Source organism: Macaca fascicularis, chromosome 10 (genome assembly GCF_037993035.2).
Source record: "Macaca fascicularis isolate 582-1 chromosome 10, T2T-MFA8v1.1".
NCBI lineage: Eukaryota > Metazoa > Chordata > Mammalia > Primates > Cercopithecidae > Macaca > Macaca fascicularis.
In genome coordinates, this window is record NC_088384.1 from 28755543 (window position 1) to 28771731 (window position 16189).

The 16189-nt window shown below is 52.7% G+C and overlaps 1 pseudogene; it reads left to right on the forward strand.

The window, feature by feature from the left end:
• The window catches only part of LOC102123222 (glutathione hydrolase 5 proenzyme-like), a 68746-nt pseudogene that overhangs the window by 29530 nt on the left and 23027 nt on the right, over positions 1-16189 (forward strand).

Below are 16189 nucleotides of genomic sequence, written 5' to 3' on the forward strand. Positions count from 1 at the left end.
TGGCATGGGCGATGTCCCATCTCTGCTGTCCACATGCAGACAGGGAAGGCTTGTGGGTGAGGAAACTCATCCAGATCCCATGATTGGTAAGAAGTGGGGCTGAAACTGGACCCAGGGCATTGGCCGCTCCTCAGAGACAGGCTGGTCTGAGATAGCTGGTGCCAGAGGCACAGCCTGCGAAGCCCAGCTGCTCACCGCATCCATAAGGGTCAGCTGCTCTGCCAGCAGCCTGGGAGGGAAGGTCCTGATGTCCGGCAGCTCCTCAGTGTGTTGGCTCTGGACAGTCCCGGGACAGGGACAGGGTGACTCTGGGGCTGACTGTGGCTCCAGCACTGTTCCTGGAGGGGGCCCTTCCCCTGGTGCTGGTGCTGATGCTGAATGTAGATATCCTGGTGCATCCAGGGCTACAGGTGACTCTGGCTCCAGAGCAGGCCGCAGGTCCGCCAGCAGTGGTGGTGCTGACTCCAGGGCCAGCATTGTTAATGCGTGTTGCCCAGGAGGTGGAGCAGGATCTGGAAAAGGAGAAAAGGTCACCATTCCAGTCACTCTTCACTGGGATTTCCAAGTATAGAAATGCCTGGATGGAATTTAAGGGAATTATAGCCCCAAAACACCACCCCCGGAAAGTCTTCTCACCATCTGGCTTGGCCTCCTTGGGCTCCGGAAGCACCAACTGGCCTAGGACAATTTCCTGATGGTCCTCCACGCCCAGTCCAGGCCAGGCGAAGGTCCTGAAGGCCAGCTTTATCCAGAAAGATGACCGTTGCATGGCCTGGCAGCAAACTGAGGTGTTTTCAGGGGGCCAGGTGAACAAAATGGAGGTGGTGGTGCTGGTGATGAGTGGACAGCTGAGTCAGAGGCCTGGCCTTCTCCCACACAACCCTCCAGGGCACCCTTGCGTGGTTCTGGGTCCCTGGCCTCTTGCTGCCTGTGTAGAGGACAGCCCCACCCTACCCCAAGCCATCAGTGCTGTCCTGGATGGGGCAGACCTGGCCATGCAACAGGGCTCTACAGACCCTTGTGTGCCCCGGCGTCCCACTGACATTCTCTTTCCAATGGCCCTGGAGCACAGCACTGTGCACCTGGGCACTCAAGACTGCAGCTCCAGGCAGATTTGTGAGCAGCTTGCTCATCAAAGCTCCAGCTTTGGTTCCCCTGGTCCTGGGGTTAGGAGGGTAGGGGCAGATGTTGGGTGGAGGAGGACAGGGAGAGCTGGGAAGGCACAGTGCTGGGGATGGGTCTCTCAGTGGCCACTTGTGGCCCCAGCCTCACCTCTCCTTTGCAGGGGACCTAAGTCTCCATTTACAGAACTCACTATTTGCCTCTTGCAGGGGAAGTTCCCAAATGTCAGCCTTGTTGTGGGAATTATAAGACATGAACCCCAGGGCTCCTTTATTCTCTCCCCAGCCAGAGTCCACATATTTCCCCCCATGTTTTGTGGGTGAAGAGGCCCTTCAGAACCCTAAGTCCCCCCAGTTTATACTTGTTGGGCTCCGTCATTCTAGTCAGGATCTGGGAGGATGCCACCATATGTAGAGGAGGCCATGAGGGTTTCCCCTCTAACATTCTGTAGATATGATTTGTTTATTCTGTCTACTGTGAGCACCTGACTCTGAGTAGAATTGAGGCCCAGGGATTGTCATCTGCCTTGTTTATGAAATTAGGCCAAGTCACAAGAAGAACGATGCACAAATGAGGTGTTTTGTATGTATGTGTTGAATGAGTGAACCCCAACCATTGGAGAACCCAGTGAGCCTCTCCAGATGTCTGAGTGGGCCTGTGGCTCCTTTTTCAGCATGAAGGGACCCCTCTTCTGTCTGTGTCAAGGAGAAAGTCCAGCCAGAAGGAAACTCAGACATCCTTTAGCAATGCCATTGCAGACTTGCTTTCTATGTGCCTTTCCAAACAGCAAGAGAGATGGGCCATTGCGGCAAAATGCTGAGAGCTGCTTCAGTGAGTGGGAAGAGAAAAGTAATAAACATGAATCACAGCACCCACAGCAGATTGTCCAGAGTTTTAGGCTCTACGGACCCCTTTGTTTGCTGTGTCTTAGATCATTCAGTCCCTAGAAGAACGCTGTGGGGTTCATCTTCTCATTACTCCCTGTTCCAGAGGAGCCAACTGAGGCTCCAAGAGGTGCATCTTCAAGACACAGCCAGTAGGGGACAGAGGCACCTCCGTGCCTTGGAGGGGATGGACACTCACCTTCTAACCAGTAGTTCCAAAAAGTGTGGCACGGTGATAAAGTCCCAGGAGGGACCCAGGCAGGTGGCATAGGAGGAGATGGGTTTAGTTAGAAAGGCTGGAACCAGGGACTCCAACAGCTTCTCCCCTGTGCTGGGCTGGAAAGTTGGCATCCTGCAGATCTCATTTCCATACTAGGGGGACAAGGAGGGACATGGGAGTCAGTGTAACACCATGAACCCCCAGAGGATCGGGATCTGGAACTCACACCAAAAAGCACCAACCCTTCAGGGACTTGTGCATGTGGAGAACCTGGGTGCCCATGGTGAAAAGGGTTCTAGGCTTTCAAGGTAAAATTGCATGTGAGGATGGAGAAGGAGAAAATGATTCATGCCTTCAAGGCATCGGCACGGTGAGTGTCAGCTGTGGGGCAATAGCACCCTCTGTATCAACAGCCTGCATGAAGAGCATCATCCCTGCAATCCTCAAAAATCACCCTCATGGTGGAGAAGAGGAGATGCGGGCTTTTGGATGTCAGATGCTTGCTCAGCAGCACCCGGGTCAGAGGAGAGCACCTTCCACAGGGAGGACTGGATGAAATTCCCTCTAGGCCACCTGAGGCTCCGCTTCTGTATGGAAGGGAACGGCCTGGGGAGGTCTCATCCCCTCCTTATTTTAGTGACAGCGCACCAGACAAGATGCTCTAGAAGAAGCCTTTGACTTAAAAGGATATGATTGTTTTTGTTCTTTAACACGAATGTGAGTCTGGAGAAACAGCTACGGCCATCCCAGCCCTGGCCAAGGGGAAAATGCCGGAAGACTCCAGGGTGGGAGGAAGCGCATCCCAACGCCTAGGATCTGCCAGGTGACTTGTGGAAGAGCAAACGCAGGCAGGTATTGAAACCGGGAAAGGTTACGGAAATGTAGGTTTGAAACTGGAAATGAAACAAGGTAATTTTCTCTGCTACACAGACAGCAGATTGGCAAAAAGTTAAGAGCATGTTAGTATTCAGGGGAGGTTGTGTTCAAAGAAGCAGCTACCTTCAGAGGCTGCTGGTGACCGTGTGAGCAGCTGGAGCCCTTTTGGAAAGTCAGCTGGCTAGAGCTGTTGAAACTTGCTATCTGCACATCCTTTCACCCAGATTTCCCTTTCCCGGGTGTGTGTCTTCCACAGGGGATTTGTGTATTTTATGGGTTGAATTGTGTCCCCTCCCCCAAATGTAACTGTTTCTATTCTCAACCCCAGAGACTCAGAATGTGACTGTGTTTGGACACAGAGTTCTCCAAGAGGTAATTCAGGTGAAGTGAGTTCATTAGGGTGGCCCCTAATTTAATATGCCTGGGGTTCTTACAAGGATAGGTGGGCAGCGCACAGAGAAGTTGAAGAGAAGACCCTGTGCTGACCGAGATAGAAGTCAGCCATCTCCAAGGCAAGGAGAGAGGCCCAGAGAAACCACCCCAGGCTGACAGCTTGACATTGGGCTTCCAGTCTCCAGAATTGTGAGGAACCAGATTTCTGTGGTTAAGCCCTTCAGTCAGCGTGGCATGTTATGGCAGCCCTGGGAAACTGCTCCAGCCTATTAGGACACACTTAGGATTATGCTGCCTATAGAAAGGCTGCCTAGATAGGGAATTTTATCATGACAGGCTCCACCAGCACTGAGAGGCTGACCCACTGTGGAACAGGGCCTCCGTTAAGGAATATTACAGTGACATGCGTGGGTGCAGCTCCTGCCCAGTGGGTCTGCAGGGATGCGTTCTCTGAGATGACACTTTAAAGACAGATGCATAGAGGAGCTTCACCTTCTTTTGTTGTAATCACCACCCCCGCAACTCATTTGTGTAGAAGTGGTGGATTTTAAGTCCTGGAAGAGGTCGGCAGGGCAGAGGAGCTGCCTGTTGCCGGAGATACACTTACGGTGGGGAGTTAAAATGACAACAGTATGAGTATGTTTCTACAGTGTTACCATTGTACCCAATTCTTATAGCAACATGCTGGGATACTCCTGGCATAGTATAAAGCGAAAACAGAAGGATTTTCTCTGATCTTCCTCTGATAGGTGAAAGGGACTTTGCCTGTAACCAAGTTGCCACTGGGGACTAATGGCAGCCAGATTCCTTTGGGAGAGGACAGCGGCTCACTCAAGTGTGAAAGCCCTAGGACAGAGCCTAGCGAGTCCCCATATTCGTATTTGAGTCCTGGGTCCACCCTGGTTTTCTGGAGTCCATGTCTGTGGAGACCCTTCTGTGCCCAATCTCACCCCAGACCAGCACTGGCCGTGGTTGGTAGCAGGCGGCCCCTGCCCTTCTTTGAAGAAGATGGAGAAATGGAATCCATCCAACAGCTCCTGCTTGATCTGCTGTGTGGAGCTCTGCAAAGAAATTGCCCGAGAGCCAGGGGAAGAGGTGTCAGTGGCCTTCCTGGCTGACCCCATAGTGGGATACCCCATTAGAACTCCTCCCTGGCGCCCCCTTCCGCAACAGGATTTGGCACATAGGAGCATTTATATAGACCTCCAGCCAGAGGATGTTGACGTCTCTGGCAGATGAAGCTTGAGGTCTTGGGATTCAGATCTGAGCAGACAAGCTATGTCCTCGACACTCACCTTCCCATCCTGAAGGCATGGCCTGGGCTGTGAACCTGACATACTGACCAGGCTCCAACCCCCCAACAACCTACCTGCTCCTGTCCAGGGAGGGCCCCTCTTCTCCTGTTTCCCCCAAACACATGGGGAGGGGCTCAGCGCTGCCCTGATGGACACAGCTGAGGCCTGGCCTGGATGGGCCTGCCCTGGGTCCTGTGTTACCTGTGGGTGCCTTCTGGCAAATGGCCAGAGGCATCGAGGGTGAGGATTGAACCAATGTCTATATTCTCGGGAAAGACTCTCATTTTGGCCTCTTCTGCGACGAGGAGGTCGACAGCACGTCGGGACACAGCAAGAGAACATGTTGTTCCCTTGGGTGTCAACTACCAACTGAGCTGGAAATGGGGCTGTGTGTATAATATGGGTGCCTAGTTACCAGAATTCTAAGTTCTGTTGGGGTCTGTCAGCAAGGAAGTGAGGTCACATCTTGTAGGTTCCATCCTGTAAGCTCCTCCTTTCCATAAGACCTACTCAAAGGCCTCATTGGGCTTCTGGCCGCTCACCCTCCCCCATCAACTCCTTACCTTTCACCATTATGCCAAAGTGTGCCCCTTCAGCACCTTGGGAAGACCTGGATGTAACCAGGGTCCCAGTTTTAAGGAGACAGTTCTGGGTCAAACAACCTTTATCTTAGCAGTTGTGAGACCCTAGAGAACTCCTTTGGTGTTTTGGAGCCTTCCCAGCATGCACAATGGGGGTTATGCTAGCATCTCCTTCCTAGGGAACTCATGAGGTGTGTTTGAGATAGATCTTATAAAACTCATGATGTGATGTTCCCTGTAGATATTGCACACACTTACAGATGGAAGAAATACCAGAAGCGTTGAGAGGTAGCATGCAATACAACTCCAGTGGGCCTGGGGTCCACAGTGTGGTCTCAGGAGAAGACACTTTTGCTCTGGGCCTCCTCTTTCATGCTGCACCAGTAGAGGTTGAGATTAAATGAAATTCAGACATCCTCCTCCTCTGACATTTCACCTTCCAGTGCCTTCCAATTTTATTTAGACCCAGACCCTGTGCCCCATCTCAGCCGAGGGTGGGCAGCATGCACAAAGACAGCACTGAGGGCTTAGTGACTCCCTTCTGAATGATGGAATAGGACACACATGATGGAACGCACTTCTGGGGTAGTTCAGGATGTTACAACAAAGAGCCATAGCCTGGGGAGCTCATCAAAAACAGAATTATGTTTCTCCCAGTTCTGGAGGCTGGAAGTTGGATATCAGGGTACCAGCCTGGTCAGGCCTTAGTGAAGTCTCCTGCCACATTCACTGAGCTTTTACAATGCTGTCCTTTCTTTGGAGGACGGCTCAAATTTAGGAGCATGGGTAGACCTCCATTCAAAGCCCAGCTCCCACTTGTAGCTTGGTGACCGTGAGGAAGTCATAGAACATCCCTGTGCCTGTTTTCTCCTCTGAGAAATGGCGTTAGTGAGAATTGCTTCCCTTTTTAATCACAGAAAATAAAGCATGCAAAGAAGTTAACTCGGTGCCATTGGGCAGAGAGTGAGAGGCCAGCAAACCAGAGAGATCAACTTGCCCATATCAGTGGTGAGGAGTGGGGAGAGTGGGTGAGGCTGGGGCAGGAAGCAGGCCAGCCTGCCAGAGCCCAGGAACAGGTGAAGGGCAAGAGTGAGCTCCTCACCGTGAATTCTCAGGGGACACAGACATGCAGGGCCTATGGGGAGCACAATCATCAGGGCTGCCCTCGTTCCCCTGGTTTCCCCCATATCTGATGTGGTCCCAGGGCCCCCTCCTCCTGTGTTTCCTCTCTGCCCTGCTGTCTTCCTGGCTGCCCTCCCAGGACTCATTTTTGGCCCTGGTCAGGTGGAGTCTTGAGGTAACTATAGGCCTGTTAATAACTCCTCAGAGGTTCAACCCGCTGTTTGTTGAGACCTCTGAGCTTAGTCAGAGACCTCCACCCGCTGGGACCTGAGAGAAGGCTGGAGGGAGCTGACAGTGCAATGGCGGTTTTCCCTGGGGCTGCCGCTCCAGGACCCACTGGCAGGTATCTGCCAAATTCGAGCTTTCTTTTGGGTCTCTGGGGTTCTGAGGTGTGATTTTCCCTCTGAAGATAGGCTGAGTCCCTGGTGGGTGCCTTAGCCTCAGAAATGGGTCCCCCTGAGCTGGGAGCTGTGCTCTAGCCTCAGTGTGCTAGGACACCTCACACCTGGCCCTGCCCATTCCGGCTTCCAAAGCCCACGGAGAGGGTCTGTAGAAATTGCTAGACACGAAAGGGCTACAAATAAGTCATAGGAAGTGTATTTACATAACTCAGTGGTTTTCAGCCATTACTATACATTTACTTCAGGAAAGGAGATATTTAAAAATGTGAATACCCTGTGTCACCCTGCAGAGATTTGGGTTTATTTGATGGGGCAGAAAACAGGCATCTTTGGTTTTTTGTTTGTTTGTTTGATTGTAACAGGATCTTGTGCTGTGGCCCAGGTTGTAACACAGTGGCATGATCATGGGCACTGCAACCTTGACCTCCCAGGCTCAAGGAATCCTCCCTTCTCAGCCTCCCAAGTGGCTGGGACTCTGGGCATGTACCACCATGCCATGCTAATTTTTGTGTTTTGTAGAGACGGTCTCACCATTGCACTCAGGCTGGTCTTAAAGTCCTAACCTCAATCTGTACTCCTGCCTCTGTCTCCCACAATGCTGAATTTATCTTTTAAGATCTTCCGCAGTGCTTTGACTAGGCACCCAAGCAAAGAAGGCTTTGCTTGCAGAAGGCTTGTGGAACCCTGTTGAGGCTGCATCTTCTTCACAGCCATCAGATTGTTCCCTGAGGTGTCTGCTTAGCAGTGCACAGGCTATTTACATCAAGGGCTTTGGGGAGCTATTGGGTTTGGGGGTTGGCTGGGGCATGAGTGTTGGCTGTGGGATCTGTCACAACCTGGTCCTATGGGACACCCAGTCTAGGATCCTTCTTCCCAGACCACCATCCTGCCTCTCACTGCTCCTATGACAGGAGGCCAAATATGCTACCCTGGACAGAGGCATCCAGGTGCAGGACCGAAGTGGGGTGACTCGCATCAGGAGGGGTGCAGCTGCTTGCTGGAAGGGTGTTGGGAAGTGTTGGTCCGCCAGCTGTCACGTCCTCCTGTTCTGCTGAATCCCAGCGATCCTCACTTGGTGTCTGGGTTTCAGAAGGGTGTGGCCCTGGGTTCTTGGCTGGCTGATCTGGTGCTTTTGCAGCCTCTGGGGCTCTTGTATGTGAGGCCTGACCTGAGTTGCTTCAGGAAACTTTTGCCCCTGAGGCTGCCTCCTGCTTAAGAGCAGAGCCTTTGTGTGGAGATCTGGCTGGCCTCCCTAGCGCCCAGCGTGTCCTGTCCTGTTATGTCTGGGTTTGAGGCTGTGTGCAGGGGTCTCTTCCCATAGGGGAGGCAAGGCCAGTCGTGTGGGTCAGAGTGAAGCATGGTGATCCCAGCTGGCTGTGGCCGGCCTTTGACTGAAGGAGTCTGAGAATGACCAGGCTTGGGGAGCTGCCCTTCCTGGGAAACAGCGTGTCCCCTCCCCTACTGTAGAGTTTCTGGATGTGACCCAGAGTGTGCTGGGCCTCTGTAGCATGTGCTGGGTGTAGCCGTGTGATTCAGGGTGGGAGGTGCAGGGGATCATCTGCTCTGAGCCAGGTAAGGCCTGGACAGGACTGGGGCAGCCCTCGAAGAAGCCAAGTCTGATGGGAGAATAGGCATGGGTAGAGAGGGGACACGGTCACCAGGGCTGTGTGTCACCTGTTCTTGCTGCTTGGTCTGCCCTGGGAGTGATAACAGAGGTGGAGGCTGCTGTGGACCCTCTTTGGCTTCCTGCAAGCAGGTGTTCACGGGGGGAGCAAGGTGGGTGGGGGAAAAAACTGGTCTGTGAGGTGTTGAGTGGTTTTTTGTATGTCATTGTCCTTTTTCTCTCTGCTGTCCCCAACAGCTCTGCTGTACCAGCCCATTGACCAAGTAAGTCACTCAGAGCATCCTGGTCCTATGCACCAGTGTTAAGGCCCCTGAAGGGCCAGAGAGGGCTTAGGAGTTTCTCAGAAGACTGAGCCCGGGGTGGGAGGGCACCAGAGTCACTGAGAACAGACCATTTGAAAAGTCAGGCAGAGGGATCCTGGGCCCTGAGTATGCCTCCCTGGCCTGTGGTAACCATGCCAACAGGGCCAGGGCCTCAATAGAGCTTAGCTACTGAGCTTGGCATTTGGCCAATTGCTCTCTTGGTGGAGGCAGGTAGGTCCTGCTTCCCCAACCCCTGTCTTTTGGTCTCCAGGATCCTTGGAGCAGCTGCAGGGTGCGTAGAGGGGTGTCTCTCCCAGCTGCGTGGTGAGATGAGCCTCCACCTGGCTGCCTCTGCCAGGGGAAAAGAGTAAAGACTGCAGCGGGGAGAAAAGCCAGCTGGGGCCCTTTTAGAGTCAACCCTGCTGCTCCGATTCTAATTTTCAGTTCAGATTTTGCAGGCATGAGTGTGGGTCCCTGAGGGCCTGCCCTTTGAATTATCTGGGTGAGGACTGAGCATTCCCCAGGGGCTTCTCGCTGATCCCTGGAAACACATCCCTCAATTCACCACCTCATCCCTTTCCAGGACATGCTGAAGCACACACCTGTGGACCACCCAGACTGCCTGCTGCTACAGGATGCCCTCCGCATCTCCCGGGCCTTCTGTCTGGCATCATTGAGGACATTGATCCCGCTGGACTGTAGTCACAATGGACTCCCAAGGGGCAGGTGAGCTCAGGTCCCAGCAAGGCCTCACACTCAGGTTGAGGAGCCCAGGGTAGATCAGATCCTCTGATGGTATAGGCATCACTCTGTGCCCCTTGTCTCTGCAACCCTGATACCCCATTCCCAGCCAAGGAGACGTTTTCAGTCCTTGATCGCCCTGATTTGATTCCCTGTGGCATTCTGGGCCCTAGGCTGAGAGCTTTAAGCCCAGTGTCTCAATAATCCTCCTAAGAATCCAGTGAGCCAGGAGAGGACACAGGCCTGGAGAATCTCTCCAGGTCTGCCACAGAGTCTTTGAGCTGTGTCAGAGCTGGATTCCTTACCTGGTTCTGGCTGTCTTGAGGTGCCAGACATTGTCCCCTGCACCAGGGAAGTCGGACTGTGAATACCTCATTCTTGAATGCAGACATCTGCCTCTGGCCAGTGTGATGCCATCAGGGTGACCTGGGTGGCTAAGGGAGCAGGACATCTCAGCCACTTTAGATCAGCCTTCATGAGCAAGAGCCAGGAAGGGAGCCCCACAGAGGGAAAGGCTGGTACTAGAGGTGGCCGAGGCCATCCAGGTTGCTGGAACATTCCACATGGGCTCCTGGATGTCAAACAGCAGTTTCCCTAGGGACCCTTCTTGGTGCAAGGGTGGGGGTTAGCCCAGTGAGGGGAAGCAACACTCAGCATTAGAGGCACAATTCACCCCTGTGGGTCGGCAACCTAGCCCAGATCAAAGGCTGCATGACTGATAGAGGTTGTTAAATGGCCCTTAGGAGTGAAGACTGCCTGGGTTCATGCTCGTTCGTTAGGTTTGTGAATGTGGGGCAGGTCTGGAGAGTGTCTGATGGTGCATAAGGAGCTGTTTCTGTGCAGTTGTTGGTTCTGGTTTGCAAAACCATGGAATGTCACTAGTTTGTTTTGGTCTGGGGATATCTGAAAAATCTTTGGAAGACTTCGAGTAGCATCGGTTGTAGGTCATCTTAACTGTACGCTTTCAATACACGCACCTACATATTGCAGTATACATAGGTCACACAGTGTGTCATGGAGACACGAAAGACTGGGACAGATGGTCACTGGCCCATGGGAGCCCCCCTGACTCTGAGGGTGGCTGAGGGGAAACTCTGGAAATCCTCATGGAGTAGAAACCATCCAGAGCCCAGGTGAGCGGCATCTGTAGACCCCAGGACACTTCAGCATCCCGGCAAAAGGCAGCCTGGGGTCTCCCATTCCCTGGGTGTATTTTTTTTTAATGTATCTATCATATATGAATTTGGGTTTGGTATTTGGCTCCCTCGTTGTGTCTGTTCTGTATTTTTGTGTGAATGCCAATACCATATTGTTTGGATCACTATAGCTCTTCTATGTCATTTTTAATCAGGGAGCATAATACATCCATGTACTTTGTATTTCCCAGTGCTGAGATTGCTGGATGACATAGTAGTTGTATTTTTCATTTGAGGAGGAACTGCCGACTATTGCTCATAGCGTGTACATCAATTTACATTCCCACCAGTAGTGTCAAAGAGTTTCCCTCTCTGCAAATCTACACTGTTGATTGCCTTTTCAAAATTCTGTTTTTGTTTTTGGCAACATACATCTTATATGGATGGGGACACTCTCTTAGTGTGGCTTTGCTTTAAATTTTTTTGATGATTAGTGATGTGGACAAGCTTTTCCTTTACCTGTTAGTTCATTTCCTGCCTTCTTTTCAGCAATGTCTATAGATTCTTTGCCCAAGTTTTGTTGGATTATTTGGTTTTTGTATTTTCTTACTCTGTATTAGTTTCCGGTATATGTCAGATGAATACCTTCAGCTATATGATTCCTTATACTCACTGCCTCGCAGCATCCTCTGCTCATTCTCTCTTCTGCTCAATGACCACTGCCTGTGACCCATTCTTCTCCCTCCGCAGGGCAGGGCCCCGACCTCCTGCCTCCCATGTTTCCTTATACTCATGGAGGCCTGGCCTAGTGTGGAGCCAGCCACATGGCACAATGTCCAGACAGGCCAGTTGTCATGGAAAATGGCATCTGGGGTCTCTGAATTGGCTATTGAATGCAGACTCACCCCGCTCACAACCAGTCAGCACCACTGCCACCCAAGCAAACCACCCGGGAGCCTGGAAATTGCTCTGCCCACCTGTTGCCATGGGCACAGACACATACCACAGGGAGGACTGACAACAGACCCAGGCCATCTGCCCCTGGTGCCCAAGGATGACATTCAGGGACCTGAGGATCACCCCAGCCCACCCACCACAACCTGTGTCCATGTAGGCTCCCACAGGGCCTGAGGACAGGCTAACCCCTCCCAAAGAACTCCCACCCCACAAGTGCCCAAGTACTCCATCCAGGGACCTGGGGATAGACCTGCCCTTCCTGCCACTTCTGGTTTGTGCTTGCACCAGCAGGGGGCCTAACAACAGGCCAGACCACCTGCTGCCGGCATCCAAGCCTGCCATCTTGGAGCCTGGGATCACCCTGCTCTACCCATGAGCACCATCGGGGGCCCCAGGGCAGGTTCATCCCACCTGGCATATGTAGGCATGAACTAGAAATGTGTTTGCCTGCCGGGCGCAGTGGCTCATGCCTGTAATCCCAGCACTTTGGGAGGCCAAGGCGGGTGGATCACCTGAGGTCAGGAGTTCGAGACCAGTCTGGCCAACATGGTGAAACCCCATCTCTAAAAATTAGCCAGGCTTGGTGGCACATGCCTGTAGTCCCGGCTACTCTGGAGGCTGAGGCAGGAGAATCGCTTGAACTCAGGAGGTGGAGGTTGCAGTGAGCCGAGATTGTGCCACTGCTCTCCAGCCTGAGAGATAGAGTGAGACTCCATCTCCAAAAAAAAAAAAAAAAGCGAAAGAAAAACAAATGTATTTGGGGCTGTGATACTTTCAACAACTCAGAGACATGGGGAAGCAGTTGATACGACACAAAAAAGTCCATGGCAGATCCACCTGACAGATGTGATGGCAGTTCTGCTATAAAATCAGTCTTGGTTTGACATTAAGGTTTGTCACAGCTCTTGAAAATTTGGCAGTGAGGTTGAAGGTCTCTCAGAAATTTCGTGTACCCTTGTATTGTGTATGCATGAATAAAGTTAGAAAATTTTTTTTATCTTTCTCTAGAAATAAATATGAACTTGGGTTAACTTTCTGAGTCAGTTCCCTTGGAAACCTGGAAAAGGCAGAATGTCATCTGTGTTGGGTTACCAGACTACATATAAAAATGGCCCATAGTTGGTCATCATCATCTGAATTGGGAGAGCTATGAATGAATTGTAAACAATGGGGGCATCTAGAGTTAGAGAAGAGTAATTGCGATTTTTGAAGTCTGCCATCAACTGAACTTTGCTATTGTTAGAAATGTTTTGAAGTCTATGGTCAACTTTTTGGTGGTTTACTTTGGAGAAAAAATCAAGAGGTAAACCATACTTTGGGTTTCCCTGAGTGCAGTGGTGTTTGTAACTAGGCATGTCCATTGCTGGGACTCTTGAAAACTTTGACCGTGGGACTGTTAAAAGAAATCTCAGTTTCTTTTTGGGACACAGGCTTCTAAGCCGGGTAGCCCTGTGCCCACCCATGTGACCTTGTTCCTTTGCACCTGAGGTGTCACTTGGGGAGCAGAATCCAGAGAATAGCCCCTGGACTGAAGTGTGGACAGCTGTGAGGACTCCTGCTAAAGACACAGACATGATACCAGTCTGCTGGCACACAGTGTTTCGTGTCTTGTATCCTTCTACATGATACCAATGGCCCTATTGGCTTCATAGGGACTATTTTAGTCATGTCAAGATCGTGCCACACACTGCAGCCTGGGTGATAGACCAAGACTCCCTCTGAAAAAAAAAAAACAAAACAAAACACACAAAAAAGGCCGGGCATGGTGGTTCACACCTGTGATCCTAGCACTTTGGGAGGCCAAGGCAGGCAGATCACTTGAGGCCAGGAGTTCGAGACCAGCCTGAACAACATGGCAAAACCTTGTCCCTACTAAACATACAAAAAAATTAGTTGGGCATGGTGGCGAACACCTGTAGTTTCAGGAGACTGAGGCACAAGAATCACTGGAACCTGGGAGGCGGAGGTTGCAGTGAGCTGAGACAGGGCCATTGCACTCCAGCCTGGGCAACAGAGTGAGACTCCGTCTCAAAAAAAAAAAAAATTATATATATATATATATTTAACATACTTTTCCACTTAAGGTCACTGTTGTGCTGTATAAGGTAGTATCCACAGGTTTTGGGAATTAGGATGTGGGTGAATCCTTCTGCGGGGGGGGCAACATTCAATCCATTACATAGGGTGACCGCAACCTGTGCCCTGAACCCTCTCCAGGGTTCAACTTCTCAGCAGAGTCTGTGGCCAGGCCTGAGGGGAGGGTGAACATGTACCACCACCTTGTGGAGAAGCTCAAGTTTGCCAGGGGGCAGAGGTGGAGGCTGGGGGACCCTCGCAGCCACCCGAAGCTCCAGGTGAGGTTGCTGAGGTTGCTGGGCTGGGGGGCTGTCCTCCTCCCTGGCTTGAGACTTAGCATGAAAGGAGGGTCAGGCCCAGCAGGGGGAGGTTGGAGGGAGATGTATGTGGTTCTAGGCCAGGGCAGGACTGAAAGGGGTCCCGGGGTGGCAGGTACAGGGGTCAGATGCAGGAGTGGCACCATATCTCAAAGGACCTGGAGGGTGGGCAGAGTCTAGACCTAGCCTAGGCTTGAGGGAGGCCTGGCCACAAGGTAGAGGACAGGCTGGAGGTGGCCCCCATGGGGGCTGAGCTTGTCCTGCCCTTGGTTCTGCACATCCCGCCTTGCCCCTCACTGACCCTGCCACTTGCCCACCCACCCCAGAATGCCTCCCAGGACCTGCTGGGGGAGACCCTGGCCCAGCTCATCCGCCAACAGTTAGATGGCCGGGGGGACCACCAGCTCAGCCACTACAGCTTGGCCGAGGCCTGGGGCCATGGGACAGGCATGTCCCATGTCTGTGCTGGGGGAGGATGGCAGCGCCGTGGCTGCCACCAGCACCATCAACACACCGTGCATGGGGCCTGGGGGAAGGCTGGTGGCCTCACTCCTCCTCTCCTAGACCTGCACTCCCCCAGCCCCATGTCCCCTCACTTGTCCCCATGGGGCAGGACCTTGCTTTTGCCCTTTGTCTCCTCCTCTGTTTCAAAAGAGGCCCCCACCCCTGACATCTCTGGCTGAAAGGCTGCTGCTGGGGTGGCCCCGAGCCAAGACTTATCTGGGAATGGGCGGCCTCACTCAGAAGGGTGCCCTGATATGGGGGCACAGGTGGGTCTTTGGGGACCCCTCCTGGGTGATGCCAGGGAGAGAACAGTGGCTCCAGCATGCTTCGGGGCAGCTGTAAAGTGAGGGGGTCCTGCAAAGTGGGCAGGGCAGGCGGTGTCTGGTGGGAGCCCAGGCTCTGCCTCCACGGCTGCAGCTTTGGAGCGATGGTGTATTCACCACAGACAGGCATCATCCTCAACAACGAGCTCCTGGACTTATGCGAGCGATGCCCCCGGGGTTCCGGCACCACCCCCTCACCTGGTGAGAACAAGGCTTCCCACCTGGGGTCCACAAGGGCTCCCCACCAGGGCAGAGGCGGGAGGGGGCTGGGCTGGGGCTGCATGCTGACCCCTGGATGGGTCACTGCACTCGCTAAGCCGCTGTTTGCTCAGCAGTGAACGGAGACAGGGTGGATGGAGCTCCCGGAAGGTGCTGGCCCCCAGTTCCAGGCAAGCGGTTCCCGTCCTCCATGGTGCCCTCCATCTTGATCAACAAAGCCCAAAGGTCGAAGCTAGTGATTGGCGGGGCTGGCGGGGAGCTCATTGTCTCTGCCGTGGCCCAGGTGAGTCTGGGGGGCTCTGGGCTCAAGTGTCTTCTCTGGGCAGCATACTGTCTGACTCTCCCTGGAGTGGGGATGTGAGGGCTGATGTAGGGTAGAGGGTACCCCCTTTCTCCCTGCATCCCTCATCTCTCCCCCAGGCCATCATGAACAAGCTATGGCTTGGCTTTGACCTGAGAGCTGCCATTGCAGCCCCCATCCTGCATGTCAACAGTAAGGGCCGTGTGGAGTACGAGCCCAGCTTCAGCCAGGTGAGGCTGAGGTCCGACCTGGATGCCTAGGGCAGAGCCCACTCCCCAGGTCCATGCTGCTCAAAGCCACCTGAGAGGAACTCAGTCACTGAGATTCTTAGGCCAGGTACACTTCAGCTTTGGGGACCATAGGAGTTGGGGACCTTGTGAGGCCACTGTGGCCTCCAGGCCAGTTCCGTGGCCTCCAAGACAGAGAGCAGGGTGTTGTCTACACTGCTCCCAGGCTGAGGATCTCAGCACCTTGGTCTCTGGTCTGTGGTTGATGCCATTTTTCAGAAGTGAGTTTTAGTTTCCTGGCTGGGGCCTCTCAGACTCTCCCTCATGGTGACTTTTTCCTTGTGTGATTTTTAATTTATATTTGTGACTTTATTTGTAAAAGAGGTTGTTTTTCCTGTGGCAGTCTGTAAAGTGATTTTCTTCTGGGGCATTAGGGCATTGGTGATAATTTTTACTATATGTACAATTTTTTTTTTTTTTTTGAGGCAGCATCTCGCTCTGTTGCCCAGGTTGGAGTGCACTGTTACAATCACAGCTCACTCCAGCCTTGACTGCCTGGGCTCAAGCC